Below are 16,908 nucleotides of genomic sequence, written 5' to 3'. Positions count from 1 at the left end.
GCCCCTTGGGGAAGAGTGACGATAATATGGTAGAATTCTTTATTAAGATGGAGAGTGACACTGTTAATTCAGAGATGAGGTCCTGAACTTAAGGAAAGGTAACTTCAATGGTATGAGGCGTGAATTTGCTAGAATAGACTGCCAAATGATACTTAAAGGGTTGACTTTGGATAGGCAAAGGCAAACATTTAAAGATCACATGGATGAACTTCAACAATTTTACATACCTGTTTACAGTAAAAATAAAATGGGGAAGGTGGCTCAACCGTGGCTAACAAGGGAAATTAAGGATAGTGTTAAATCCAAGGAAGAGGCATATAAATTGACCAGAAAAAGCAGCAAACCTGAGGACTGGGAGAAATTTAGAATTCAGCAGAGGAGGACATAGAAACAAAGACAACATGTTTAATTAAGAGGGGGAAAATAGAGTATGAGAGGAAGCCTGCTGAAAACATAAAAACTGACTGCAAAAGCTTCTATAGATATGTGAAGAGAAAAAGATTAGTGAAGACAAATGTGGGTCCCTTGCATTAAGATTCAGGTGAATTTATAATGGGGAACAAAGAAATGGCAGACCAGTTGAACAATTACTTTGGTTCTATCTTCACAAAGGAAGACACAAATAACCTTCTGGAATTACTAGGGAACTGAGGGTCTAATGAGAAGGAGGAACTGAAGGACATCCTTATTAGGCGGGAAATTGTGTTGGGGAAATTGATGGGATTGAAGGCCAATAAATCCCCGCAGCCTGATAGTCTGCATCCTAGAGTATTTAAGGAAGTGGCCATGGAAATAGTGGATGCATTGGTGATCATTTTCCAACAGTCTATCGACTCTGGATCAGTTCCTATGGACTGGAGGGTAGCTTATGTAACACCATTTTTTTTAAAAGGTGGGAGAGAGAAAATGTATAATTATAGACTGGTTAGCCTCACATCAGTAGTGGGGAAAATGTTGGAATGAATTATTAAAGATGAAATAGCAGCACATTTGGAAAGTAGTGACAGGTCCAAGTCAGCATGGATTTATGAAAGGGAAATCATGCTTGACAAATCTTCTGGAATTTTTTGAGGATGTAACTACTAGAGTGGACAAGGGAGAACCAGTGGATGTGGTGTATTTGGACTTTCAAAAGGCTTTTGACAAGGTCCCACACAACAGATTGGTGTGCAAAATGAAAGCACATGGTATCAGGGGTAATGTACTGACGTGGATAGAGAATTAGTTGGCAGACAGGAATCAGAGAGTCGGGATAAACGGGTCCTTTTCAGAATGGCAGGCAGTGACCAGTGGAGTGCCGCAGGGCTTAGTTCTGGGACCACAGCTACTCACAATATACATTAATGATTTCGATGAAGGAATTGAGTGTAATATCTCCAAGTTTGCAGATGAAACTAAACTGGGTGGCGGTGTGAGCTATGAGGAGGATGCTAAAAGGCTGCAGGGTGACTTGGACAGGTTAGGTGAGTGAGCAAATGCATGGCAGATGCAGTATAATGTAGATAAATGTGAGGTTATCCACTTTGCGGGCAAACACACGATGGCAGAATATTATCTGAATGGAGGCAGATTAGGAAAGGGTCAGATTAGGCAATGAGACTTGGGTGTCATGGTTCATCAGTCATTGAAAGTTGGCATGCAGATACAGCAGGCGGTGAAGAAGGCAAATGGTATGTTGGCCTTCATCGCTAGGGGATTTGAGTACAGGAGCAGGGAGGTCTTACTGCAGTTGTATAGGGCCTTGGTGAGGCCTCACCTGGAATATTGTGTTCAGGTTTGGTCTCCTAATCTGAGGAAGGACATTCTTGCTATTGAGGGAGTGCAGCGAAGGTTCACCAGACTGATTCCTGGGATGGCAGGACTGACATATGAGGAGAGACTGGATCAACTGGGCCTTTATACACTGGAGTTTAGAAGGATGAGAGGGGATCTCATAGAAACTGACGGGACTGGACAGGCTCGATGCTGGATGAATGTTCCCAATGATGGGGAAATCTAGAACCAGGGAACACATTCTTAGGATAAGGAGTAGGCCATTTAGGACTGAGATGAGGAGAAACTTCTTCACTCAGAAAGTTGTTAACCTGTGGAATTCCCTACTGCAGAGAGTTGTTGATGTCAGTTCATTAGATATACTCAAGAGAGAGTTAGATATGGCCCTTATGGCTAAAGGGATCAAAGGGTATGAAGAGAAAGCAGGAAAGGGGTACTGACGGAATGATCAGCCATGATCTTATTGAATGGTGATGTCGGCTCGAAGGGCCAAATGGCCTACTCCTGCACCTATTTTCTATATTTCTATGTTTCTATGTTTCTATGTCCCTGGAGAGGGAGCACACGGTGCTTGTTGTGTGATTGAGGCTTACCGTGGTCAGTGGGCACGAGAGGGACTTGAGTGCAACGTGGACACACGGATCTAAATTATAATTTGAAAAGTTTTTATGTTAGTTTTGTCAGATTTGGAACATATTGTTTATTCCCTCTCATAAAGGGGCACTTATAAGTTTTTTGCTATTGATTAGCCTAAAGAGTAGAGGATTCATTTAAACCTGTGATGCTGAATATATGAACTGTGTTTGAGGAAAGTTCGGACAATTCAGATGCTCATTGAGTTGTCAGCCAAAGATGCTCATTCCTCAAACATCTGACTGGCTCTGGGAGTCCAACCCCTCCTCCCTTTAGTTGATTGGTGCTCTGAGAGACAACAACTTCTGATTGGGTTTTGAGGACTGTCACTCATCCTCTAGGCTGCCACGCCTTGGATTATCCAGCAGTATAAATACAGGAGTTTGAGGTTCGTTAAATTTCAGCTTGTTGCTTCAACAAAGTTTAGATTTGTGAAAAATAATCAGAATCGTTTCTCAAGTGCATCAGAACTACCACCAGGATTGTGAGGATGCTGTCAACAAGCAGATCAACATGGAGCTCTATTCCTCCTATGTTTATCTCTCCATGGTGTGTTTTGTATTTTTGACCATTTCACAATGGAGACGATGTTATGTGAATTTACTAAATTCTGTGTTATATCCAGCCCACCTATTCTGAGTATCTTGAATCTTAATGAGTCACTTTCCTGAGCTCTCTTGAGCTTGTTGAAGTTTATTTGGAATACATTCTGCACTTAATGCATGAAATTCAGAATTTGTATCCTCATTCTAAGTAACTCCATGGACCTTCTGTCCTTTACCTTTGCAATGAGGGGATGTAATTTTAAAATTAGAGCTAGTCTATTTAGGGGGCAAGTCAGGAAGTATTATTTCCTGCAAGTATGGTGGAAATCTGGAACACCTTTCTTTCCCATTCCACTCCTCCCCCACCACCCCCCTGCAAAAAAAGTTATTGATGTTGGGCCAAGGTTTATTATTGCATAGGGTATGAACATATTGTTTCCATGGCCATGTACATACTAGTTTAGTGAGACTTTGAACCCTTTGAAAGAAAGCACAATATTGAGGTGATATTATTTATAGTACACGTGGTGATGCGTCTGCAGTATAATACCTAAATATTCTCTTATCCTTCCACAGTCCTTCTACTTTGACCGGGATGCTGTTGCCCTGCGTCAGTTTGCGGAGTTCTTCAAGGAGCAGTCACACGAGGAACGTGAGCATGCTGAGAGACTGATGAAATTCCAGAATCGGCGTGGAGGATGGATCATTTTGGTGTATATTAAAGTTGGACTCCATAAAGGAGTGGCCTTCTGTCTGGCTCCCATTAGACTGAATGTTCCCAATACATTGTCAAGAAATTGGTTCAAATTTACAGCACACAAGCCATTTAGCCAAGCTGGACTGTGCTGGTTTTTATATTCCACACAAGCATGCTTCCTCTAACCCGATCAGCATATTGTTCTATTCCTTTCTCCCCATGTGCTTTCCCTTAAATACATCCAAGCTATTTGTCTTATCCATATGACTCTAGTGCTTGCTATAGGTTAATGGCAATTTTATATCCTAGCAAATATGTTCATGGTAACGTAGACTTTTGATTGCACCCCTAATTTGCTTCAAATGTTTATTTAATCCAGTGTTGGTGAACTATTAGAGTTTTGTTTCTTTCCAGAAACCAGAGCAGGATGAGTGGAGCAATGGTCTGGAGGTGATGCAGAGAGCTCTGCAGATGGAGAAGAATGTCAACCAGAGTCTGCTGGATCTGCACAAACTCTCCACTGGGAGCACTGACCCTCATGTAAGTTCTTAATAATTTAATTTGGGCTGAGATTGTGAAACCTTGTTGTCTTTAAGCCTAATTAAAAGATCTCCATGCCCAATAGCTTTGTGTTGGTGTCTCTCCATTTTATGTTGGGGAGCAGTGGGAAGGGATGCGGGAAGTTGGCCTACTGTAGATAGTAACTAGTAAATGTGTCTGTGATCGCAGGATCTGAGCACCTATTGTGCAATAAATTTTAATCTAATGATGCAGTAATTCCATCAATCTCAATTGCACCACTTGACTATCCTCCAGTTTAAGAGGATTAAAATCCAAACTCTGAAGGTGAAGCTGACATTCCTTGATATCTGCTGCGGGACATAACTAGTTTCCCTCTTTCAGTTGTGTGATTTCCTGGAGACTCACTACTTGAACGAACAAGTGAAGATGATCAAGAAGCTTGGAGATCACATCACCAACCTGAAGAGACTGGGAGCCCCTGAGAATGGCCTGGGAGAGTACCTGTTTGACAAGCTCACGCTGGGGGAGTGTGACTAAACTGTCTATTGGATCAAGCTTATTGTTTAGTACTTGTATTTATATAATTACCCCCCTCCCCCACCCCCCAATCCTATAGGGAGTGATGATTTGTGACTTTTTACAAGAAGCTGTGTGACCTGAGAGCCTGATGTGAAATGTAACATAACTAAATAAACTGTTCAACATTGGACTGGGTTTTGTCTCTTTGCATGTTTGAAAAATAAGCAACCATTCATTCAATTAACATAATGTGCTTTTCATAAAACAAAAATTACACTGAGCTGTGCAACAGTGTTCTGGGATTTAGTCCTCTGAAGTTTGTTTTTCCTTGGTTGTAATGGCAATATATTGACTGGGATATACAGACTTGTTTGTAAGGCTTGAAACATTCAATGGGGGCGTTCAGACAATTGATTGCGTGACAAAGCATGGTCAAGGGTTAGGGTAAAGGAGTGTCCTAGTGGTGGTAAGGTTAAGAGCGATAACTTGGAGGTTAGGGTCTTATCAGCTGAATAAAAATACCTGTTCCCACGAGTGCACATTCTCTCTCTCTCTCTCTCTCTTTTCCTAAATGACAACTCAATGCAACAAACTACACATTTGCTGTAATGTGTTAAACACAGAGAATGTCTTCTGGGCACTCAATAATGCCATTTTATTTTCGTGAAGTCCTGGATTACAGAATCATAGAAATTTAGTGTGGAAGGTGGCCATTTTTGCCCACTGTGTCCATGCCAGTCCACCCTGAGCTATCCAGTCTAAGCCCACTTTCTAGCTTTGGGTCTGTAGCATTCTATTAAGTGTATGTGCCCTGGGAAGAGCTGTTTGTATTAAGTTGTTGCTATAAATCCTGTTCAGTTATTACTGCAGGTAATTCAGTGATGGAACTCACCACTGCTGCTGTCGACTTTCTGTTCAGCAGAAACTGCTGTACAGACCAATCTATGAGTACATTGAACTCCGGGGATTACAATTGGGTGAGGAGGGAGAACGTTAGTGACATCAGCTTGCTGACCCCGCTTCATTGATTAGTGTGGATTCTCTCGTGCCCATGGGTCTAGACAGCTTCTCTTCTGCCCGCTCCCATCGTGATCAAATAGAACAACCTAGGCTCATGTGTGAAAGGTATAGAAGGAATATATGTGTCTTACTCCAACAAAATATAACGTTTCGGGAAGGAGTAAATGTATTTCATGAAATGCACAAAGCAAAAGGCCCAAGAAATGAAACACGTTTCTCTGGAAAATCATTTGCCCCACACCCACCGCATCCTGGGCCCTAAGGCCGAATCCCTCAATTCATAAAAAAATGGGCTAGAAATTCGGGTTTCAGCAAAAACTCTTTTTGGCAAAATGTGCTTTTTCGCATCGCAATCAGGCCGGAAATTTAATTAACACATTGGTTAAAATTGGCGTTGCACGAGGATTTGCGGCGCAAACTGCGATCACAGCAAACTTTAGACCGAGGCCGGACACCCCTGCGAGAGAGGCCTTGGGAGGGTGGAAAACGACCAAAAAATAAATTGGGGGAAAAAAAAAGTTCACAAAACATTTACAAGACACTTATCTATCAAATCACTGAAAAAGAATAAAAAAATAAAAACTTTAACTTGCCTTTTTGCAGGTCTTCAGACTTACCGATGCTGGCAGGGCTGCTATGATAGGTTTTTCCCTGTCGGTATTTTGAGCACAGAATACGGGTACGCAGAATAAAATTTTTGGTGAAAATGGGATATCGGGTCTTGCATGGTGGCACTCCTCTGCCCAGCGGTACGTGGGAAGCGCTGCCGCAAAATGTTACCGAATTTCCCGGCGAGCGGGTTTTTGTCAAAATGGGTGAAATAGCAACAAAAACCCGGTCACAAAATCGACGTATTTCTAGCAGAAAAATATGTAGCAATTTGTATTTCGGCCCACTTTGCATTTGATATAAAATAACAATCATCCTGTCCAAATCCGACTAGATCTCTATTTCCCTCCTTCACCCCTAAGAATGGATTCAAATGTTAATGCTGCAGCTGTAAAAATCCAGTGTTTACAAGTTAGTTTCTGGAATTTAGCTGAGAACTGTATTGTGTGCAATTAAATTGCCATCATCAGCCATTACATGTTATTGGGCTCAATTTTCCCCAGTGCCGTTTTTTGGCGTATTGCACAGTTACGCCCGTTGTTTTTGGCCCTGAATACTAAAAAAAAATAACTTGCAAGTTTCCTCGTTCTATTTATTGAAATTGGCGCTCTGCAAGCTCTTCTTTCGCTTTGCGGAGGTGGAGCTTAATATCTGCACCGAAAAAACAATGCATCCCCCCTGCGCATGCGCGGGAAAAAAATGATGTTTTTTACGTGACTGCTATAGACGCGTATGCCCAGTACAGTTCCCGGTCTGCATTCAGCCATTTTTAAAGAGCCAGTTGTGTGTGAGAACTTTAATTCTTAGTGGAAAAATTGGAGCCGCAATACAATAGGCAATGCGGCTCAAAGACCAAGAATTTCTCACAGGATGAAGTGGAGGCACCAGTTACTGTAATTGAGGCCAGATGGCAAGAGCTGGACACCAGTAGAGGTCACAAAAAAGTTTCACCAAAAGAAATGAAGAAACGCTGGAACCAACTTGCAGAAGATTACTGTGCAATGGTGACCACCCCGAGTTCTGGAGGCCAGTGCAATAAGAAGTAGCAGGACCTTGGTCAAGTAGTTAGTGTAAGTAATATTTTCATTTATTCACTGGAATTGCAATTGTAAATGTGAGCATCAGTATATGTCCCACCCAGCAGAAAGATCCCCTCTCTAAAAAGTTATATTTTCATCACTGCAGAGGAAGGTGGCACACAACAAAAGGGAAAGAACTCGAACAGGAGGAGACCCGGCAAATCTGCACCCACTGACATCCTTGGAAGACAGGGTCGCTACTTTGATGGGTCCTGCCTGGAGAAAAGCAACCACCACTGAACAAGCTGGGCCCACACTTGATGGAGAGGGTAATCCCTGCAAATTCCACAGTCTGGCTTTGCTAAATGTTAAGTGCTGTGCGGGCTAGCCATGCTTCGATTCATGGGGATATCTCCGTCAGTCAGGCTTCGGTTAATGTAATGTGCTATCATTCATCGTGGTCCTTCAAATGAGCCTGCTGCCTGCACTGTGTGAGCCTACTCATGTCACCCTGCCCCTTCCTCTGCTGCTAATCATTTGTCTGTTCTGTTATATTTTGTAGAACTTGTGGCCAACCCTGATGAGGCTGAAGCCGATGCAGAAGAAGATTCAGACGCGGACGAGCCTGAAGAGGAGAACATCTTCCAGTGCCACCTTCCAGACCAAGAGCATGGGTGTGAGGGGGAGGGGTAGGGGAAGGGGATGGATGAAGCCCCCGTTCTTGTACTCACTCTGGCGGAGGTGCAGGTGTCGCCCATTGTGGTGTCAGGCCCTTTCCTGGTACGAGTGTTGGACCATTCCATGGTTTCTCACAGTCCGAGGCTGCGGATTCCAGTGGTGTGCAGCACATTCACAGAATGGAAGCCTTTTCTGCTCCTGTCCATCTCAGAATCCTTCAAAGGTGCTTGCAAGGTGATGTGGGTACAATCAATGCAGCTCAATTGCTGGGAAGCCAGCAATTCTGGAGAAGCCCATAGCCCTGTTACGCATTGCCTGAGCGATCATGAGGAACTTTATGTTGTCATTCCTCCAGGCATATCGTGTAGCAGTCACCTGCCGAATGTGTTGTGTTATGTATGTAAACCTGTAAATGTCTAACCAGCAGAGGGCTTATCCCCTGGAGTCTCAAGGGAGCTCACAATCCCTTGGAAGCACCTGTACATAAGGAGGCCTCACAGGCTGGAGAGGCATCTGAGATCTCCAATAAAGGACTATGGTCACACCTTACTTTGAGCTTGCAGCATCTAGCCTGACTCTTTATTCAAGACATAACAACTGGCGATGAGGTACAAATGATGAAACCAACCGCAACAGTGAAGAGAGCCATGGGCCTCCTGGAGAAATTTTTGGAGGGAGATGATTGGGAAACCTTCGTGAAGCAACTCGAGCAATACTTCGTGGCCAACGAGCTGGAAGGAGAACCGAACACTGCCAAACGAAGGGCGATCCTCCTCACCGTTTGCGGGACACCAACGTATGGCCTCATGAAAAATCTGCTTGCTCCAGCGAAACCCACAGACAAGTCATACGACGAGTTGTGCTCACTAGTCCAGGAGCATCTAAACCTGAAGGAAAGCCTTCTGATGGTGAGATACCATTTCTACATGTACAAGAGGTCTGAAGGCCAGGAAGTGGCGCGCTCCGTCGCCGAGCTAAGGCACCTTATAGGACATTGCGAATTTGAAGGACACTTGGAGCACATGCTCAGGGACGTTTTTGTACTTGGCATTGTCCATGAAGTAATAATTCGCAAACTTTTGAGTGTAGAGACCACAACCTTGAGTAAAGGCATAGCGATAGCCCAGGCGTTTATCGCCACCAGTGACAATACCAAAAAAATTTCTCAGCACACTAGTACTGCTGCAAGTACTGTGAACAAAGTAACATTATTTTCGAATCGAAATGTAGAGGGCAGAACTTACAAGCCTGCAGCTGCACATCCGCAGATGACTCAGAGTCCACCATCAAGGGTGGTGAATACAAGGCGTTGGTGCTGTGGGGGTGATCATCGTTTCCATTCCTGCCGCTTCAAAGGATACATTTGCAAGGGCTGTAGAACAATGGGACACCTCCAACGCATGTGCAGGCTAGCTGCAAACCCTGCTATTCCTGCAAACCACCATGTTGCAGAGGAGGACAGATCCACGGTGGATCAAAACGAACCAGAGCCTGACACTGAGGAGGCAGAGATATATGGGGTGCAAACATTTACCACAGAGAGTCCCCCTATAATGCTGAAGGTTGAATTAAATGGACTCCCGGTGTCCATGGAGCTGGACACAGGTGCAAACCAGTCCATAATGAGCAAAACGACTTTCGATAACTTGTGGTACAGCAAGTCTTCAAGGCCAGTCCTGACTCCCATTCGTAGTAAACTGAGAACGTACACAAAGGAACTGATTCCCATAATCGGCAGTGCTACCATAAAGGTCTTCTACGATAGAGTGGTGCACGAGTTACCACTCTCTGGGTGGTACCGGGCGATGGCCCCATGCTGTTCGGCAGGAGCTGGCTGGGAAAGATACGCTGGAACTGGGACGACGTCCGAGCGCTTTCGTCCGTCGACGAAACCTCATGTGCCCAGGTCCTAAACAAGTTCCCCTCGCTGTTCGAACCAGGCATCAGAAAGTTCCAAGGAGCAAAAGTGCAGATTCATTTGATTCCGGGGGTGCGACCATCCATCACAAGGCGAGAGCGGTACCATACATGAAGAGAGAGAGGGTGGAGATCGAGCTGGACAGGCTGCAATGAGAGGGCATCATTTCGCCGATCGAATTCAATGAGTGTGCCAGTCTGATTGTTCCAGTCCTCAAGGGAGATGGCACCTTCAGAATCTGTGGTGATTACAAAGTAATTATCAATCGTTTCTCCCTACAGGATCACTACCCGCTACCAAAGGCAGACGACCTATTTGCGACGCTGGTGGGAGGGAAATGATCGGGACACCGTCAAGCACCTGCAGAATCTGGAGGAGGTTCTTAGTCGGCTTAATCTTGTGGGGCTCAGGCTAAAATACTCGAAGTGCATTTTCCTGGTCCCTGAAGTGGAGTTCCTGGGGAGAAGAATCGTGGCGGATGGCATCAGGCCCACCGATTCGAAGACGGAGGCAATCAAGAATGCACCGAGACCACAGAACGTGATGGAGCTGCGGTCGTTTCTAGGACTCCTAAACTATTTTGGTAACTTCTTACCGGGTCTTAGCACGTTGTTGGAACCCCTGCACTCTTTACTGCATAAAGGAGATGAATGGGTATGGGGTAAAAGCCAAGAAAATGCCTTTGAGAAAGCTAGGAAGCTGTTATGTTCAAACACATTGCTTGTGTTGTACGATCCATGTAAGCGTTTGGTACTAGCATGTGGTGCATCATCGTATGGAGTCGGGTGTGTATTGCAACAAGCTAATGAATTTGGGAAATTGGAACCAGTTGATTATGTATCCAGAAGTTTGTCCAAGGCTGAGAGAGCCTACAGCATAATTGAAAAAGAAGCGTTACCGTGTGTTTATGGTGTAAAAAAAATGCATCAATATCTGTTCGGGCTCAAATTTGAATCGGAAACTGAAATCCATCTTCTCTGAAAGCAAGGGGATAAATACTAATGCATCGGCACGCATCCAGAGATGGGCGCTCACATTGTCCGCATACAGCTACGCCATCTGCAACAGGCCAGGCACAGAAAACTGTGCTGATACTCTCAGTAGGCTGCCATTGCCCACCACAGGATGGAGATGGCACAGCCCGCAGATTTAGTTATGTTAATGGAAAGTGAAAAATCACCTGTTACCGCCCGCCAGATTAGAACCAGGATGAGCCAGGACCCCTTCCTGTCCTTAGTAAAAAACTGTGTGCTCCACGGGAGTTGGTCTAATGTCCCATTAGAGATGCAGGAAGAAATAATGCCGTACCAGCGGCGCAGGGGTGAAATGTCTAGACAGGCAGACTGCCTCCTATGGGGAAATCGGGCAAGGATATTTTCATTAGTGACCCCCACAGCACCCACCCAGGCATTGTAATGATGAAAGCGATAGCCAGATCCCACGAGTGGTGGCCAGGTATCGATGCAGACTTATAGTCCTGCGTGCACAAATGTAATACATGTTCAAAGTTCAGCAATGCACCCAGGGAGGCATCACTAAGTTATGGTCCTGGCCCTCCAAACCGTGGTCCAAGGTCCATGTAAACTATGCAGGCCCATTCTTGGGAAAAATGTTCTAAGTGGTTGTAGATGCGTACTCCAAATGGATTGAATGTGTGATAATGTCGGCAAGCATGTCCGCTGCCACCTTTGAAAGCCTACAGGCCACATTTGCCACGCATGGCCTGCCTGATGTCCTTGTAAGTGACAATAGGCCGTGCTTTACCAGTGCCGAGTTCAAGGAGTTTATGACCCGCAATGGGATCAAACATGTCACATCTGCCCCGTTCAAATCATCGTCCAACGGTCAGGCAGAATGAGCAGTTGAAACAATCAAGCAGAGCTTGAAAAGGCTAACTGAAGGCTCACTGCAGACTCGCTTATCACAAGTCCTGCTTAGTTACCACACAAGACCCCACTTGCTCATTGGGTCCCTTCCGCTGAACTGCTCATGAAAATGGCGCTTAAGACAAGGCTCTCGCTAGTCCATCCCGATCTACACGAAAAGGTAGAGAGCAGGTGGCTTCAACAGAATACATATCATGATCGCGCTAATGTGTCACGTGAAATTGAGATAAATGATCATGTATTTGTGCTGAACTATGGACAAGGTCCCAAGTGGCTTCCTGTCACTGTTTTGGCCAAAGAGGGTGTTTGTGGTCAAACTCTCAAATGGACTCACCTGCAGGAAACACTTGGACCAAACCGAACTCAGATTTACAAACTATCACGAACAACCCACAATAGACTCTTCCTTTTTCGACCCTCCAACACACACACACAAGTGGCAACCGACCCAGCAGTTGACCACGAAGCAGAACCCATTACCCACAGCAGCCCAGGAGGACTTGCCAACCCCAGCAGCCCAGCAAGGCCAGCTGCACAGCAGCCCAGCGAGGGCCCACCAAATGACTCACCAAAACCAGCATTTGCACCGAGACATTCAACCTGGGAAAAGAAGACCCCATATCGACTCACATTGTAAATAGTTACACTATTGACTTTTGGGGGGAAATGTTGTATACCATGTCTAGCCACCAGAGGGCTTACCCCCTGGAGTCCCCAGGGGGGCCATAATCCCTTGGGAGCACCTGTATATAAGGAGGCCTCACAAGCTGGAGAGGCACTCTGAGATCTACAATAAAGGATTATGGTCACACCTTACTTTGAGCTTGCAGCATCTAGTCTGACTCTTTATTCAAGGCATAACATGTTGCATGTTGAGAAATGGTGCACACATTCCCAGTTGTGGCCTGGAATGATCCAGATGCATAAAATGAAAGTGCAGCTGTAACCTTCACTTCAAGTGACAAAGCAGACCTCCTGACGCTTCTAGGTTGCAAGTCTGGTTTTACGAATGTTCAGATTTCGGTTAAAATTTATTTGTGGAAATGCAGCCTTCTCACACAGTCTGCATCACTCAGGTGCAGGTATGAACACTTGTGTCGATATACCTGACATGGGGAAGGCATCCTGCCCATCATCCTATGTGCTCTGCGGTCCCTCATGCGATGATGTCGAATCAACCGTCTCCTCCGCAGCACCATCATCCAGGAGGCTTGCACGAGGTATGGCATTGTCAATATTTCCCCCATAATTAAATTGTATCTTTGCAAGAAGCTCAAAATAGCAGGACAAGGAGTTAAATCTGCTCTCCTCTCTCTCTCCCCATGGTCGATGCCCTAGTGGGTCGGTTCGCAGAATCACTCCCTCGCCTGGACACAGGAGCTCAGCAAACATACCACATGCTTCTTTTGATGCTGCTGTATAGTGCAAAGGTTCTCATCACTTCATTTCCACTTCCTCCCCGGGCTCCTTTTGAAGCCGAGCCCCGAGCCCCTGTGTCTGGGCGAGGGATTGATTCCGTTGGCTGACGCTCCGACCCTCGAGCCCGGTGGGGAGACGTTCGATGGTGGTGTGGCACTTTGAAAAATATCGAAAATTAAAGAATTGCATTAGACTTCCATTTTCTCCATTTTGAGATTTAAAAAATAAAGCTTCATGAGGCATATTCTTTGTCTTCTTGACTCCCTCCAAAACTTTGCATAAAAACAGTGGCGTCCTTTTGCGCTGATTTTTTAATGCGCGCTGGTTTTTCTTAAATGCCCAGAAAGTTTTTTGGGAGTGGTCACATACGCCGTCCTGGAAAAAATGTAAGTTGGCCAAACTTGCTTAAATGTGAAAAACTGGGGCAGACATCAGGTTATGCCCCCTATGATGCAAAAAAAATCCTAACCTAAAAAAATCGTAACTAACTGATTTATGTTAGTGCAGAAACTTTGGGTAAACTTAGATATTTTAATTTACACCAAAAAAAGTCGCGCACGCCAATAAAACGGTGCAGATAACTGGAGAAAATTGAGCCCAATGTCTTTGCAATTCTCAAAGGCAACTTTGAGGTATCGATTATACAAAATTTCATATACTGACAAGCCACAATTCCTCGAGTCATATTAGCATGGTTTGAGGATTGGCTGACGAACAAAAAACAGACAGTCAGGATAAATGGGTAATTTTTCGGTTGGCAAACAGTAATTCGTGGAGTGCCACAGGGATTAATGCTGGAGCCTCAACTATTTACAATCTACATTAATGATTGGATGAAGGGACCGAGTGTAATATAATGAAGTTTGGTGATGACACAAAGATGGGTGGGAAAGCAAATTGTGAGGAGGACACAAAAAATCTGCAAAGGGATATAGACAGGCTAAATGAGTGGGCAAAGATTTGTCAGAGTATAATGTAGGAACATATGAGGTTATTGACATTGCCAGAAAAAATACAAAAGCAGATTAAAACTTAAATGGAGAAAAATTTCAAAGTGCTTCAATGCAGAGGGACCTGGGGGTCCTTGTGCATGAAACACAAAAAGTTAGTATGCAGGTACAGCAAGTAATAATGGAATGTTGGCCTTTATTGTAAGGGGGATAGAGTATAAAAAAAGGGAAGTCCTGCTACAAATGTTCAGGGTATTGGTAAGGCCACACTAGAGTACTGTGTACAGTTTTGGTTTCCGTATTTAAGAATGGATATATTTGCATTGGCGGCTGTTCAGAGAAGGTTCACAAGGTTGATTCCAGAGATGAGGGGGTAGACTTATGAAGCTAGGTTGAGTAAATTGGGTCTATACGCATTGGAGTTCATAAAAATGAGGGGTGATCTTTTCAAAACATATACGACAGTGGGAGGGCTGGACAAGATGGAAGCAGGCAATATATTTCCAGGCATGGGGGAAATTAAAACTAGGGGGCTGCCCATTTAAAATTGAGATGAGGAGGACTTTCTTCTCTTCGAGGAGTGTAAATCTATGAAATTCTCTAGCCCAGAGAGCTTTGGAGGCTGAAGATGGACAGATTTTTGAACGTTAAGGGAATAAAGGGTTATGGGAAGTGGGCAGTGAAGTGGAACTGAGTCCATGATCAGATCAGCCATGATCTTATTAAATAGCGGAGCAGGCTCGAAAGGTCAAATGGCCTGTTCATGATCCTATTTCTTGTGTTCCTTTGTTCTTGTGAGTAGACCTGGGTTTGCATGCTGATGGGTTTGACGGCTTCATGTTTCTGACAAAGTCTTCAGCTCACTCGGTGAAAAACTTTACATGTGCTCTTTTTTTAAGAATTACATCGAACTTACAGCACAGAAAAAGACCATTCGGCCCAACTGGGCCATGCCATGGTTTATGCTCCATGTGAGTCTCCTCCCACCCCACTTCATCTAGGCCTATTAGAATATCCCTCTCTTCTTTCTCCCTCGTGTTTATCTAGCTTCCCCTTAAATGCATTTATACTCTTTGCAATCAGAGTTATTACTGTGGGTAGCTCAGTAAACGTACCACGACTGCTGTAGACTTTGCGTGAGCAAAGAAGCGAGTAACTGCGATACAGATCAGCAATATCTGAGCTCAAGGCCAGCATTTATTGCCCATATTTATTGCTTATTGAAGGAGTGCAGCGAAGGTTCACCGGACTAATTCCCGGGATGGCAGGAATGATATATGAAGAAAGATTGGATCGGCTAGGCTTAAACTCACTGGAATTTAGAAGAATGAGAGGGGATCTCATAGAAACATATAAAATTATGACGGGACTGGACAGGTTAGATGCAAGAAGAATGTTTCCGATGTTGGGGAAGTCCAGAACCAGGGGTCACCGTCTAAGGATAAGGTGTAAGCCATATAGGACCGAGATGAGGAGAAACTTTTTCACCCAGGGAGTGGTGAACCTGTGGAATTCTCTACCACAGAAAGTTGTTGAGTCCAGTTTGTTGGATATATTCAAGAGGGAGTTAGATGTGGCCCTTACGGCTAAGGGGATCAGGGGGTATGGAGAGAAGGAGGGAGTGGGGTATTGATGTTGCATGATCAGCCATGATCATATTGGATGGCGGTGCAGACTCGAAGGGCTGAATGGCCTGTTGCTGCACCTATTTTCTATGTTTCTATGTTTCTATATGTAATTGCCCTTGAAGGTGCTGGTGAGCCGCCTTGTATAACTGAGTGGTTTGCTAGGCCATTTCAGAGGGCATATAAGAGTCAACCACCTGGCTGTAGGCCTGGAGTCATATATAGGCCAGGCCAGGTCAAGAGCATATTTCTTTTCCTAAAGCATATTCGTGAACCAGCTGGATTTTTATGACAATCCGGTAGTTTATGATCACCAGCATTGATACTTACTTTTTATTCCAGGTTTATTAAATTAATTAACTGAATTTAAATTCCCCAGCTGCTGTAGTGGTATTTTTTCTCTGGATCATTAGTCCAAGCCTCTGGATTACTTATCCAGTAACATAACCACTATTCTACCGTATCCCACACAGAATACCCGATTGGGCTTGGTTCTGGGACCCCTCCTACCCCACTTCATGGCTGGTGAGTAAGTCGCACTTGATAGCATTGTCGATGACACATCTGAGGCAGGTAGATTGGTGAGGACAAGATCGAATAGGTTTTTCCCTTCTGTTGGTTCTCTCACCACCTGTCACAGGCCCAATCTGGCAGCTATGTCCTTCAGGACTCAGCCAGCTCGGTCAGTAGTGGTGCTACCAAGCCACTCATGCTGATGGACTTTGAAGTCCATTGCTGCAATCAATGCTTCTTGCAAGTGATTTTCAACATGGAGGAGTATTGATTGATCAGCTGAGGGAGGGCAGTAGATGGTAATCAGCAGGAGATTTCCTTGCCCATGTTTGACCTGAACTCATGAGACTTCATGCGGTTCGGGGTCAATGTTGAGGACTCCCAGGGTCACTTCATCCCTTTTGTATTCCGCTGAGCCACCACCTCTGGTGGGTCTGTCCTGCCGGTGGGACAGGACATACTCAGGGATGGTGATGGAGGAGTCTAGCACATTGACTGTGAGTATGACTATGTCAGGCTGTTGCTTGACCAGCCTGTGGGACAGCTCTCCCAATTTTGACACAAGTCCTAGATGTTAGTGAG

Source organism: Pristiophorus japonicus, chromosome 4 (assembly GCF_044704955.1).
Source record: "Pristiophorus japonicus isolate sPriJap1 chromosome 4, sPriJap1.hap1, whole genome shotgun sequence".
Classification (NCBI taxonomy): Eukaryota; Metazoa; Chordata; class Chondrichthyes; family Pristiophoridae; genus Pristiophorus; species Pristiophorus japonicus.
This window is presented reverse-complemented; position numbering follows the sequence as displayed.